Genomic DNA, 14,792 nt, shown 5'->3' on the forward strand with positions numbered 1-14,792 from the left:
AAGCCAGCAGCGGCGTCGCTTCGCCAGAGTGCAGATTAACATTAACATAAAAATAAACGAATTCGAGACGGCAGCAAAGCCGCGCCAGCCATTTCACCCCCGGTTCTCTCCGTCCAGGGCTTTCTCGGCCTCCTTTCTGCAGTCCAAAGCCACCCCCGAGTGTCTTTTATTTTTCAAGATGGCGCCGCACAAAAGCCAAGACAAAAGAGAACGCAGACGGTGACCCCCGCCTCGTGCCTCTTTTGCCCACTTTTCCACCCACCCCCACCCCCCCGCAGCCGACTCTAACCGTGGTACCGCCAAACCCACTTTGCGGTGACGGAAATTTTATTCATCGGTTGTAATTGCGTCAATTTGAATTTAGTTTGAATATTTATGGATATATATATTGAAGGCTGATCGATAACGCCCCGCCGCTCCCTCCACCCCCGGACCGCCTCACCGTGTCGGTCAAAATTAATTGGACATTTTTGGACGCGGAAGGATATTCGAATGGATATAAGAGAAGCGAGAGGGCGAAAGAGACGGCGAGAAATGACGCGAAAATGGGAGAGAGGGAGAAGGAAATAGGAAGCTTGAGAGGTTTAATCGCTTGTTTTGGGCGCTTAAAGTGTGAAGGCTTACGCGATATGGGCGAGCCGAAAGAAACTGACGTCGGGGAAAATTGGCACGAAATGAGAAAACAAACGGTTATTAATGATATTTTACTAATCGTTTTGTTATTTATTATTAATGAGTCGATATGAAATTGTATAATTTTATACGTTCACCCAGGTCGGTAATTCTAATGCACAGTCCGTTATTTCTCTGCAATATAAAATAACATGTTTTCATCGGTGAAACCTTGTATTAACCTGTTTAAAATTTTCATTTGCCACGCTCTTTCTCGATTCATCAGCATTCGTTTCATCGACAACGTTTGAGTCTGAGAATTAGTTACATATTTATAGGATCAAGAGATTGTACCGATCGATTGTATACGTTTCACTGCAGTATTAACGAAGATATGAAGAAAATATGCCAGATGAGATGAAAACGTTAAAGAAGAAAACTTTTATCCTGAGCTTTCCTTTTTCCTACACCGGGGTGTCGCGTATATTGCACAAGGGCTGTAAATAAAATTTGTTTTAGTAATTACGTCTCTATTATACATGCATTCTACATCTTATAACGATAAAAATTTCGGCTTCTCTACGGTTGGTAGTACGACTTTACTCCGATAAAGAGACGTCGTTTTCATTTCATCCTATAACGATGAACGAAGAGCTGAAAATGATACTTAATTACTGTCTACATACGAACAGAGTTACAATTTTGACACAATTTGTTGTATAAATTAATTTTACATCGTTAATCATGGGTATAGAAAATATACGAATCTACGTATCAAATTTTTCACGGATCGTAACGATGGCACAAAAGGAGGTTCACTTGTATTCTCGGTCCTTCACAATCGGATATTGGTCCACGGTACTTCTTTTTTCTTCTTTCAATGTTTGGAAGGCATATTTTACGCGTGGATCGCGTAATGGAGGTTCGCGTGTGAAACGCTAAAAACTCCGCGGTTTCACGGTCGTGGATATGTCCTCGGGTGTGGGGGCCCGAAACGTGGGGTGGGCAAGATAGGGCGGTCTGAGCGAAAAAGGTGCCGGGGAGTCGGGTTTTTATACCCTGTATATCGTATCATAAAAAGTAGGGATGTGTACAGGTCGTGTGCCCGCGGAGCGAGTCCCGTAAAAAAAAGGGGTGGGCTCGTCGTAAGAAGAGAGTCCCCACGGGACGTCGCGGTGAGATCAGCCCCTAAAATCCTCCCCATCCCCATCCCCGATTCCGATCCCCCCCCCCCAACAGCCACCATCACCATCACCTCGCGACTCCTTCTTCTTGGCTTTCTTGGAAATTCTTCCCCTCTTTGCCCAGTTTTTCCTCCCTTTTTATTCATCTCCTTTTCCAAGCGGCAAAGGGGTGGAGGGGCGGAGGGGCGCGCGAGGCCGGCAGCCGCCAGGAGAGGGCTGCGTCGGGGGGGGGGGGGGGGGGGGGGGGGGGGGGGGGGGGGTAAAAGCACCCTGCTCGAAGTATTTGAGATAAGAATAAAGAGTCGGGGAAGGCTGCGAGGAGCGGTGGAGAATAAGAAGGAGGGCGGCGAGGGGCGAGGAGCGAAGTCGGGTGGCATATCAAAACGCCCGGGAAAGGCAAAAAGTATACGCCTGCGATCGATGCCTTCCCTTGCCCGGCAAACCGAAATTTACACCTTCTCTTTTTCTTGGTCATTGTGTCTTTATTTTTTTTTTTTTTTTTTTTTTTCAATGCTCTCTTTCCGCACAACGCAATCGGAATACCTTTGATCGTTGACCGATATTAGTTACAATCTGTCGAATCGTCGGCTGGTTAGTTCCTCTGATTTTCGTGCATGTGTAGAATATAGATAGAAAATAACGGGTGTATTGTTTTTGGGCAGGGTATAAAACGGCGACGAGAAACGATGTTCGGTGTCGGTGTGGATGAGAGGAGTGCAGGGGGACCGGGGGGATCGGATGAATTTCCTAATTAAAACTTGTCTGAAACTATTTAAAAGTTAAAAAGGAAAAAGTTATATGCCCGAGCGATGGGCTATTATCACTTCGCTCCGTAAGTTTGATAAATTATCAATCCCTTTCCCACCATCCCCGGCTGTACAGCGTTAATTCATTTTTCAACCCCTCCTGTCGCTTGCCACGCAACGCGCACAGTTCGAACCTCTCCTTATTTGCGAAACGGAACGATTCTTACGTGCTCGGTTCAGTTATCATACATCTAAGAATATAAGAGCAAGAATTATTCTGACCGCTTTTGTTGCACCGAAGATAACTAGACGACTGGCTGGCAAGGGGAGGAGAGGAGAGGAGAGGAATCGCGGCGGAGAGCTGGGAGGGGGATGGGCAATTAGTAGAAGTCCGCTCCTAAGCTGGGCAATAGATTTTTCCCCAAGATCTACCCTGCTTAGCGTTGCAAAATTTACAATGCACTGCGAAATTGCTGCATGTTCGTGTAGAAAAATTTACGAGTACATTATACACCCTGCACCCTGAACGCAGCGAGTTGTGCTATCATAGCTTTGCTGCACACGAGAAAAAAATTGCCGTTAAAGTTGTAAAACGCATCTGTGTGCGAACCACGCGCGTCACTGAGTTCCACGTGTCCGTTGATCCTTTCTACTTTCATAACAAATTAGAAATCAAATCAGCCGAAATTTGTGGGAAACGACGCCATATCACAAAAGCTACCGCAGCACGTGTCAAATCTCCGCTAATGAAGCTGCTGTATTTTACTTTCCATTCGGGTCTACCAGTGCCTTGAGTACCTCTGCATCGATGCCGTTTAAATTGAGCCACGATATCCCGGTTCTCTACCTTACCGACCGGAGTTAGAACTTTGGTGAAACGCCTCTGACGGAGGGTTGCTGAACCAAAACCGAGCTGGTCGGTACAGCGAGGCGGACAATGGCAAGATAGTTCTCTTCGAAAAATAGCGGGGCTGGTTGATTCGTCGATGAAAGCTCTGTTCTGAATAATTATATCATTCGCTGAGCGAATGAAATGCCTGTATTCTCTGGAAAAATTGTAAATTGTCTCGTTTTTTCGTTGCGTTCCCGTTAATTTTTTCAACGAATGAAATATTCCGAAGCTTTCGAAATAATTTCTTGGTTTACGGTTGCAGTTTTCTGGATACTCGTGAATTTTTAAAATATGGTTTTTAATTCACGAAGGGTGGCGCCTAGTTTCAGTCGTGCAGCGAAACAACCCTGTCAGTTTAAAGGGGAATTAGGGGCTGCAGATATACGGGAATGGCTAGCCTCGTTCTACGGAATATTTTAATCTTTGACGTACACACGCGGTAAACCGGGAACAATATTCGTGCGCGTTGTGTATACCGGTTGGTTGAAAATTACGAGCCTCCGGTGTCTGGAAATAATTGAACAAATTAGGAAAACTTAACGAGGTCCCCACCGGCAACCATTGCCGCGAAAACTGCCCTCATAAAAATTTCAACCCCGACCCCCTCCCCCTGCATCCCCTACTTTCTAAGCGTGGCTAATTCAAGATGGCGTCGCCCCTATTCTATTCTATTCTATTCTCTCTGCTCTCTACTCTTCTCATCTCTGGCCATAGTTCGCTGGCAACCAACCCCTCGCCCTCGCTCCAACCCCCCGAAAACTCCCGGAGGGTGGGGCCTTGAAAGTATGGCGCACCCTTCGTCTGAGATGGTCTCAAACTGGAATGGTGTATTTTATACGGCTTGGATAACATTCGCGTTGGATCTATGCGCTGCGTGTTCCGTTCAAACCTTGGCGATGTATTCGGATACGATCACGTAGAAATTTCGTTTCACCGCTCAAGTATTATATTAAATACGTATTTATCAAATAAATCTGCAACGAAATGGTTCACGAAAAAAGCATTTTCTACGAGCTTCGCGTGATATTGTAAAAATAAAAAAAATAAAATTTGATTAGTTTATTGTAAGTTTTTCATCATCGAGTATCGTGATCATTATTTTGCATAATTGGTATCGAGAATCGTTATCGGATGTGGAACGCAGTTAAATTTTTTTTTTTTTGCTTAAACTTTAGCCGCTTTTCTCAGCTGAGCTGCATCGAGTTTAGAATGTTATAGTTATTACATTACATTTTGCTGTCCGGCCGTTGGGCACTACATACAGTGGTAGTTGGAATGCTGCGAGGGCTGAGGGTTGTATCTATGCCAGAAATTTCAGCAACCACCCAGATTTAAACTCACGTGCCACTGCGTCTAAATTCTTGGGGCAACGCGGTTAGAACGGATACGTATTTTACTGAGTGAAAAATGGTAATAACAAAAATAATAAAACTAGTAACTTTCAACGAGTAACAAGTAACAGAGGTGACAAGAAGTGAATTACAAAAAAAAAAAAAAAGCTCACGAAACCGATTCGTATTTCTAAGGACATATATCGTTCCGATAAATTTTTTTTTTTTTTCCCAACTTCTATCAAAGTTAATGTATACGTAATTTTTTTCACTCTACTCATTTCATTTTGTTCTAATAACATATTTATTATTGTTATTATTGTAACTACGACTACAAATATTTTCGAAATAGCTTCATTTTTTCGTACCCTTACCGAACCGTCATCTTCATTGATTCAACTCACCATTAACGAACTCACCTTGCATATATATACTACACTGAATTGTAAAATACGTATTTCTTGGAAACCATGACGTGCGAAATCACAAGATAGGAACTGTTTCTTTAGTTTTAGTACGATTTTTTAACGGAGCACAAATCGTGAGATTTAATAAAAACTGTTACTGAATAATAATATTTCTTATCTATATATTCGTTTCAGTCTTTTTATTAATCTACAAATTTATGTGGTTAGTAGAACTTGTCGTATCAAATGAATTTCGGGAATAAATTCAATCGAACAGGAGGCTTACAAATGTACAGCACAATTTTCTAATCGTTTAAATCAACTGATTGAAAACGGTGTATTCAATATTGTTAATCAATCGCGTCGACACAAAGAGTTTATCTTCAATTAGATTCGACCATGTCAATTATTGCGACTGAGGTAAAAATTGCTCGTAAAAAACGTATTTACAACCGAGCCGTTCCTGACCCGAGGGCATAAATTGCCAGATCACAATTAACTACCTTGCGCAAAACGCAACAAATATTGACAATGAGTCGAAATTAAAAAGCATAGAAAAAAAAACAAAAAAAAGAGAAAAACATCTCGAACCCCGTCCAATATCTTTTCTCCGAATTATATTGCGAATTTTTCCACGGCCCGCGGCGTACTGACCTCGCCCCTATTTTTCACCCGGCACCCCTGTGCCTCCCCCTCTTCCCCTGTCGCCACCCCCCACCACCCCCCTACCCGAGCCCTAATTTTTACGATTCTGCGCGCGAAAAATTCCGTTTTTCGTACGCGTATACGCTACACGTATACGTACAAAGCTGCGCGAGCTTGCGCGCCAATTTTCGGCCGAGGTTCTCGATTAAAGGGCTCCATTGTTCGGGGTAATTTTTGCCCACCCTCTCTCCCTCTCATCCCTCACAACTTTACTCTTTGCCGATTTTTTTGCGGTTTTCTTTTTCACCTCCCAATCTTAGCCACTCATTCCACGCGGTTTTAACCCTGGATCTGCAGCCACCACCTCGTCCTCCGCTTGCCATATAGGTATGTACGTACATGTGCATATCTACTTTGCTTTCGTTGATATGAACATAGATTTCGAGGGTGCTTGGTACGAAAATTGTTTTGCCTGTTTTTTAATTTCCCGCTATACCCGACGTAACTCTTTTTTTTTGCACTTTCTTTTTCTCAGTCCTGGAATATTATATACGTAGATACTTTAAACTTTTCGCCGTAATAGATTTTCAGCTTTTCTCGTTATGGCTTTGCTCGGTAAAGCAACGGATCAATTCTGTAGAATCGAGCTATCGAGTTTTATCAAATTCGGAATTGAATTTCTTAGCGCGTCACAAGCAATTTTTCTCGCAGAATTATTCCGCCAGTAAGAATCTGGTGGAATATTTACGACATGGGTCAACAATTCTCGTCAGTAATACCCAAGCAACGGTATATAGCGTATTTTGGTTGAGCTGAGTAATTCAAATGTAATTAATGTTATCGTTTACATTAACCATAGGACATGGAAATAGTTCAATTTTTGAGCAATCCAAACTTCCCGTTTACGAGAAGTACGCTGGTCAGTTTAATCACGTTTCCGAGTTGAACAATTGTCTCTGAATGTTGTTTTCATGAACGAAGAAAAGAAATAAAATAAAAAAGAAATCTTTTTACGAAACGAAGGTAAGGATATATTTTTTCAGCCGTCAGAAAATCATAAAAATTCGAAAAGGGATTCATCAAATTAGTGTTTTTCGTAAATGGTAAAGGCTAGTGATGTAACGAATATTCGCATTCGCATCCGCAAAAATCGTGCGAATATTATGCGAATGTAACTGTCGCAAATACTTCATACTTCGCTTGTAAAAATTATGAAAATAATATTAAATAAAACAAGAAACATTAGTTTGATACTGAATTTTTATTATAAAGGTTTGTCTTCACGTTTGAAGCACACTTTAATCTCAAAATTAATTTGATTAATTAATCTCAACCCTTAATAGCCGTTCGAAAATTATTGTGCGCTATTGTACGAGAAAAAAAATTTTTCACGAGTTTCTACTCAAAATGGTCGGTACAAATCGTCGATTAAGAATGCTCGTACGATTACGCCGGGGTTAAGAATCGCGGATTAATGCATAGGTAGTTGGGGCGCGGGGGTGGCGAGGGTTGTCGGAAATAATGGGCCGGTGGCCAATTGGGGGAGGACGCGGAGCCTTAAGACGGCCCCGAGAGCCGAGCAGCGGGTCGGCGGTTCCCCTCTTCGGCCATAAATCCAGTTCGTTCTCGTAGAATTTCCTCCCAGTATAAATTCACGGGGTGGAATAAGGATTGCCGGGGTAGCTGGAACCCCTTTCAGACGTTCGCGGCTGCGGCGCGGCTCCCTGCACAGCCCGGGCGCGTTACTGGATGGAGGAAAAGGAGGTGGAGGATGAGGGTGGCGGGGCGGCGGAGAGAGGAGGTGGAGGCCAGAGGGAGAGGGGCACCATCTTGGATCAATAAATGATTTAACATTCACAAAATGGCGGCTGCTCAGCCGGGGCGGGCGGCGGGGGCGGAGAAATAATATAATCTACCTTAGACTCTGCAGAGGCAGCCACCCTCGTCGCCTTCCGCGCCTTCCGCGCCTTCTGCGCCCTTCTCGGCCCAGCTTTATTCGTCCTCCGACTCACACGCGCGCCGGCTCTTCCTCCTCGTTCCAGTCCTCATCCTCGTACTCCTGGATCTCCAGAACCTCCGCCCCCTCCTCCACCTCCACCCCCGCCGCCTTGCCGACGAACTCGGGGAGAACTCCGCTAATACCCGCGCACCGAGTATTCAAATTTCGCGTTTTGAGACGCCTGGAATAGCAAATGATGCATGTCTATTCAAGTCGGCGGTACCGCGGCCCGCTCTCGAACCCCCGACCCATCCCCCGGCCACCCCCTCGTTCGAAGATGTATTAAACCCGGTTAATTTCGACTTTGACGCATCGCGGCCGCCGATCCAGTCCCTGGTATCCGCGCGGGGTGCAGGTCTGCTTTATTCGTCTCCGTGTAACTCACCCACCCTCCACCCCCTCGTCGAGCTAGGCTGATATTTCACTAGCAACGAATTCGGATGTACAAACGCGCTCCTCACTCCTCGATTTACGTCAAAGCGACACCAGCTGGGCCATAGACTTTGGGATAATCTGACTTCGATACGTGCTTTCCTAGATTCTACGTATAACCGGCTACATTGCCGTTTTAGAGAAGGATGAAAGTCGGGGAAGCGTTCACGCGTTTGTCGGTATTCGTTGATCGGTGAAATCGATCTTCGATCACGATTATAAAGGAAGGTTTTGAGTTGCGAAAAATTTTGAATTCGCAGACCTGATCGATTTTGTTTTCTCCTACAGGATTTTCTCAAAAAATAAGAATCAGTTTTTTAAACTTTTTTTTTCTGTCTCTAAGCTTATCATGACAGAATACGTCATGAGAATAATCATAAATCGTGTTTATGCAGTCGTACCTTTCCATAAAAATCGAAAATGATGATTTTTCAAACAATCTCTTGGAAGTTTTTTTTTTCCATTGTTTCGCTGGATAATTTATGTCCCCGATTCTTAACATTCTTCGTCTGATATATTTCCGCGAACAGACTCCGGAGATGGATCAAAAATAAGAAAAGGCACATTTTCTCATCTAATGCTGCACAGTTTTTAATATCGCGAGAACGGTTTAGCGACTCGCGATCGGTTCACTCTGTTCCTCAACTGTCGGTTTTTAAATACCCGGTACACAAATTAACCTTCGCTCGTTCTTTCCTACTTCGTCTGGTCCTCATTAAGGACGCAACGATTGCTTGATATGCACCCACAAATCTTGATACCTCTCTGGATGCCAAGCAAAAATTTGGAAAGATCAGTAAAATTTCATTCAATTTTACCGCGAACCATCGTGCGTCTGACAATGAAAAATTGCCCACTCCCTTTACAGGTCAAGGTTTTCAGACAGTAATAAAAAGAAGCTGGATCTCATCTCGTTCACAGACGCGAAACAAATTTAGATAAGTTTATCCGGTCTGATAACATCTAACCGTATTTAATGGCATAGGCTACAGCAAACTAGATTTTCGGAGGATGTAGTCAGTTCAAGGGAGAGGGGGAGGGGAGGCGGGAGGACGTATAAGATCCCTAAATATTAAGAGGGCATTAGCGTGGGCGGCCATTTTGCATCAGCCCAAAGCCCCATCTACCCTCTTTTAACCTCTCTTCTCCTCCCCACGTCGTTCGTCCTACAAGCGAACCTGCTGGCTGGCACATATTATTATATTATAAGGGTGGCTCACCCGTTTACTCCCCCCTCGCCAGTCGATCCCGCCCCTCTGCCCTTACTTCCGTACGCCCCCCGGCAGCCACCCCCTGCGGGGCAACCTTAGAAGATTATGGAAATCTAACGGAATTATGTACCCTGAAATTTTGTCAAAATCTCACTACACGACACAACTAGGTATATATTCTAGGTATACACAGCGTGATGGAGTCCCAAACAAACAGACTTATGCACGTATTCGCCAAGCGAACACTTGCAAATGCGGGTGACCGTATCATACACGTTTCCGTTTTTCTCTATTCCTGCTAAAGAAAATGCGTGACACGTCTATTTGGAAATTTCTTCGAGAGCTTTCTACCCTCGAGGGGCGGTGTTTGAGGGCTGGTTTATTAGCAGTTATAGGGAGAAATGTGCGGTAAGTTTCTGAGCCGAGACCCTGCGGATCACATGTCTTCATTAGGCACTTAGTTCCTGGATACCGTTGGTGGCATCCTCCTCGGAAGGCCAAGTTTGTTGTGTGAGAAAACAGGCCGGCGGAGGGAGGGCGCCGGGTCACGGGGACGAGGGAAGTTGATTTGAATTTATATTACCTGGCTACCCCTCCGAATACGGTCTAAAGACATTTCCATACATCTGAGAAATCTGTAGAACCGTTCGAATTCCGATCCCTTTCCCGTATTCATTTCTCCTTGCGGAATTTCGATGTCCCATAAAACGGAAGATTCGAAATATCTTTGTTATTGCGGGCGACGAATTGGCCGAGGTTGAACAATTTCTTCGCTCGACAACTTTCAATAAAGTTTTCAAATAAAATAAGCCAACGAATTTGGCAAGGATAGATATTTCGTACGAAAAATCATTTAACAAAGTTCAATTTGGATCAGTATACATTAGCGGAAGGTAAATTAACGGGATTCAAAATTCCGACAAAGTTATTAGCGGAAGAGCTGCAAAAACTGTGAATTTGGCAGGAAGGAAGAAAATTCTTAAATTTTGCATTTTTTTGATATAAAAGGACTTTACTTAAAAACCTATGAATCTCTTTAACAATTACTTTTGATTCTATTCAAATTTATTTCAACTCAATGGAATTTTTTTTATGGGTAATTCATAATCGAGCATATATCTTTTCTTACGTTAGTGTAAGAAAGAAAAAGAAACATCAATTGCGTGCAATATATTTTTCCACCGCATCTGCTTGATGTTTAATTTTTCAATGCCTGTAACTCGGGCTTCTTTCACCGCTGCGTTTTAATCGCAGCACGAGGCAGCGAGTGAGGTGATTAATTAAGGGTGTCGTTTTAATTCACTTTCACCCGTCTTGTTGTAGGTACACGCCGACAAACGAGCCCCAGCGACCTCGGCAGACGTACTTTTTCCGCTAAATTTTCACTCAACCACTTAGTCACTGGTGGCCGGCGTTAAGTACTTTTTAACCGCCAGGTATGTATTTATCTTTTTCTACCCTCGACCCTCCACCCCGACTTCCCTTTTCCCCTTGAAAAGCGCGTGTAATACGGAATAAATACGAAGCAATTAAAATGTTAAAACAAAGCGGGGGTCGGGCAGCCCCGCGGTTAAGCAACTTCACGCCCGCGCCAATTTACCCCATGCCAAAAAAAGTGTATCAAAATAACCCGACGCTGGTGTATTACCACCGTTGAATTCACGACGTGATGAATTATTCACAAGCATATCGTTGCGTAATAACGCGAGATAAAAGCCCGGAATTTTAGGGTGGCGTTTTTTTCAATTCCCGTTTGTTACTCTCACTGATCACAATATCGCGTGCACTTGGGAATATAAATTTTTCTCACTTTCAGACAAGATCTTAAACGCTTCTTCGACAAATTTCAATTCCGATAAATGCCGCGCTTAGGTCCTCTGCGATTGACGAGAAGTCTCGGCGGCGACTAACTGCTCAATTTCGTATCACGTACCCCGGATCTTAGATGCGAGCGATTCCCACAGTGCAACTCTGTATCACGTGGTGGTTAGAATTTGAAAAACCTGTTGGACTGACCAGTCGGCGGTACGAGGGGAGGGCGAAAGCCGCGAAGCTGTGCCACCCGGTTTCTATATACACAAAATTGATTCATTTTCCTGGCAGGTCGGAATCCAAGACGCTTTCTCGATGCGTTTCCCACCGTGCAACTATGACGGCGAGTGGTCAACATTCTGAGAACCTGTTGGACTGACCACTGATCGGATGGTGAGTCGCGTCATCGCCTCGAGGACACCTTCGACTGGTCTTGAGTTAGGATGGGGTTACCAAACTTGTATTTCACAGGGATGATCTTGCAACGTCCGATGACCTTGTCACTTGTAGTTTACGGAGTTGTTTACGCTCGATGGGTTTCGTGTCAGATCGTGTTGTATTTTCTTGCCAATAATTTCGATTCTAAAATATTCTCACTTTTTGCACTGGTGAATGTGCTAATTTTCCGACATATTGCGACGACTTAAAATTAAAATAAATAAGTCAAGTAAATAGAAAAAAATATTTTCACCTTCGCGGGGAGGAGAGTCGAAATGAAAGTAAATTTTCTTTCGGTTTCAGGTACCTTGCTGAATTCGTCCGATGATCACCGACATGATCGCAAACGTAACTGGAGAGAGATCAATGAACGTGAGTGGAAGCAACTTTGTATTTTTACACGCTGGCTTCAAAGTTCTGATAAATCATTGACAAAGATGATCGGATGACGGGAGTAAATGTTGAACGTTGTTCAAAAAATTAAGTTTTTTTTTGCGTTTCATCGCGTTCAACCGAGTTTTATACACTCACTTGAGACGGATTACAGACGCAGGTATTTTTGCCATGTGATTTAAGAATTGTTCGGGCAAGCGAGCAATTGTGTCATTCATATGCATAAACGCAGGTATGAATGATTTCTAAGCACGTAACGAGGGTTTCGTGTGAAGAATAATTTACGACTTTCGAATATCGCGTTCGGAACCGACCTTTCCTTCACCCTCGAAACTTTTCGAAACTATTTAAAATTAGGAAAATCACCCCTCGTACGGCTCGGGGTAAAACCGGATGCAGGCGCTAAGAGTGCGTAGCTGCTCAAGGAATTTCTCTGAGCGCAAACAATGCTCACATCGATCGTGGGATACCGGTCAAGCGTCCGGTTTAACGTGGCATCGGCAGGTTCCAGTCCACCCTTTGAAAGTAAAAGTGTAAGTAGTCACTTCGGCATTTCCTTGCTTCCGTAAGGGGCGAATTCGGTCCTGCGTCTGACCCTGAAGCAGCTACGCGAAGTGTCGTTCCGATCGCTTTGATTACTGACATTGAGAAACGGATATCCATTTTCCATCTACCAGGTGGTTATGAATATGGGGTTTCCTCGGTGTCAACGACCCACAGTTGAAAACAAGTAGAATGACTTTACGACCTCAAGTTTACACTTCATCTTTCTCTCAGTTTTGACTTCTCTTAAATGAAAATTAATTTTTGCGCTGTTCTGCTTACGTTAGGCTCTAAATTCTCAACCAACTTCCCTATGGATTAGTAATGTTTTGTTGTTAATTAATATTCCAGTCTGAGGAGTCCTCTCCCAAAGGGCCATTCTATATGTTTTTAACCATGGACCGTTGACACCGAGAAAACCCCTACATTCGTATCATATGGTTGGGAAACAACTTTAAAGAGAAAAAACAAAGTTATGAATATGGTGTCGCAGCTCAAGTAACGTTCTTTGACGAGCATACTATGGATTTAATTCTTCTTCTATGCCGTGGCATTCTCGACGAAAATAATTTCTACGAATTTTTAGGGAAAATGGAACATTTCGTATAATTTTGTACAAAAAATTATTTTCGTATGAAATTGTAAATATGCACAGTTTCTCATAAAAAACTTGTGAATTTTCATAAAAATTTGTATTTTTACAGTAAAATATCTACAAGCTACTACAATTTTTAAATAAATTAACAATTCCTTACGAAAAACTACGCACATTTACTATCTTGTACGAAATAATACGAAATGTTTCAATTCCCGTAAAAATTCGTGGTAGTAGAAATTTTCACCAGAACCATCTGATATTTGACACATCTCATATCTCGGGGGTAAGTTTTATTTTCTACAATTACTTCTTGTTGTCGTAAACTGTCAAGATGGACATTTTCGAACAGAACAAGATCGATGAACTCGACGATTATGTCCCATTAAAAGTATGTTGACGAAATGATGAGGAAGAAAAAAAAAAAAAAAAAATAAGGAAAACTCTTCCTTTGACAGAATTTCTGTCACTGTATGGAAATACTCGATGCAATTAGATTTTCTGCCGTATTGTTGAGAAGTGTTTAGTGTTAGGGATGTTGTAGAACTATGGTAAGTGTTGTACAAAGGACAATGCGATACCACGGGTATTGTTGAGCAGCAGCGGCCTGACTAACGTGAACTTGAGTTCTGCCCAGCGTACAATCAAGTCGTTAGCACGGAAGTCAAAACTCAAGCCAAGTTAGCTTTCCCATGCCTTGACGTATTAACGGAACGAATGCACAATTGTTGATTTATTTTCAACAAACGTACGGAAATCAGATTGCACGCTACAATTACTAATTTTCGAAAGACGATAGTCGTTGTAATTTAAATTCGAAAAACCAGTTTTCAACGGTGCTCGGAATCATTCAGGATCTGATAATTTTACCGCGTGTTAAATTGTTCGACCGTATTTACACCCTGAGTTGTTTTAACAATAAAACGATCCCTGCACCTGAGACAGGCAACCGAAGTTACACCTCATGTCCAGTTTGAGCCACCGTATCCCGCACCTCATTATAGCAATGAATAACTGAATTTGATGACAGTCTAACGCTCGATTGCCTCATTATTGCCTTAGCTGAATGTCCGAATGGGATTTTTCTCAATTTTCCACATTTCTTGGCACTCACGTTACTTTGACAAATAATGGATCGGCGATTGAACTGTTGGATAAAGGGAGGAGTCTAGAGAAGGTTCGGGGGTAGGATGCTCGGCGTTGCCGAGTGTATGCCTTATGCCTAGCCATGTATAAGGCAAGGTTGCGTAGCTGATAGGAGCGGGTCCTTGCGGTATTCCTAGGTTCCAGGTTGTTTGAAGAACCTTTCGGAAAACAGTCCCCGTCGCGCCGATGTCAGATACACCCGCGTGGCGTGTTTCGGGGTGAAGTAAATTCAATTTCTCCGCGCTATCAGCCATCGCGTTCTCTTGCAGAACTAGCAAAGCTTGCGTTGGCATTCAAAACAGCCCTTAGAGATAAAACCCTGCTCCCTGCTCGGTATCGTCGTCTCTCCTGGCCGCCTCTCGTTTCCCCGTTCGCTCTCTCAGGATCGGAGCCAGCCATCCTGGTA

The 14,792-nt window shown here is 43.4% G+C and overlaps 1 long non-coding RNA gene across 2 annotated transcripts in view; it reads left to right on the forward strand.

Moving 5' to 3' along the window:
• Window positions 1-14,792, forward strand: part of LOC124222194 (uncharacterized) — a 69,128-nt gene that overhangs the window by 14,706 nt on the left and 39,630 nt on the right. For both annotated transcript variants that reach the window (XR_006883969.2, XR_011177358.1), the window contains exons 2-3: window positions 10,783-10,895; window positions 12,013-12,081. This is a non-coding gene — a long non-coding RNA (uncharacterized lncRNA). The remainder of the gene's footprint in view (window positions 1-10,782; window positions 10,896-12,012; window positions 12,082-14,792) is intronic.

Source organism: Neodiprion pinetum, chromosome 6 (genome assembly GCF_021155775.2).
Source record: "Neodiprion pinetum isolate iyNeoPine1 chromosome 6, iyNeoPine1.2, whole genome shotgun sequence".
In the NCBI taxonomy this organism is placed as follows: domain Eukaryota; kingdom Metazoa; phylum Arthropoda; class Insecta; order Hymenoptera; family Diprionidae; genus Neodiprion; species Neodiprion pinetum.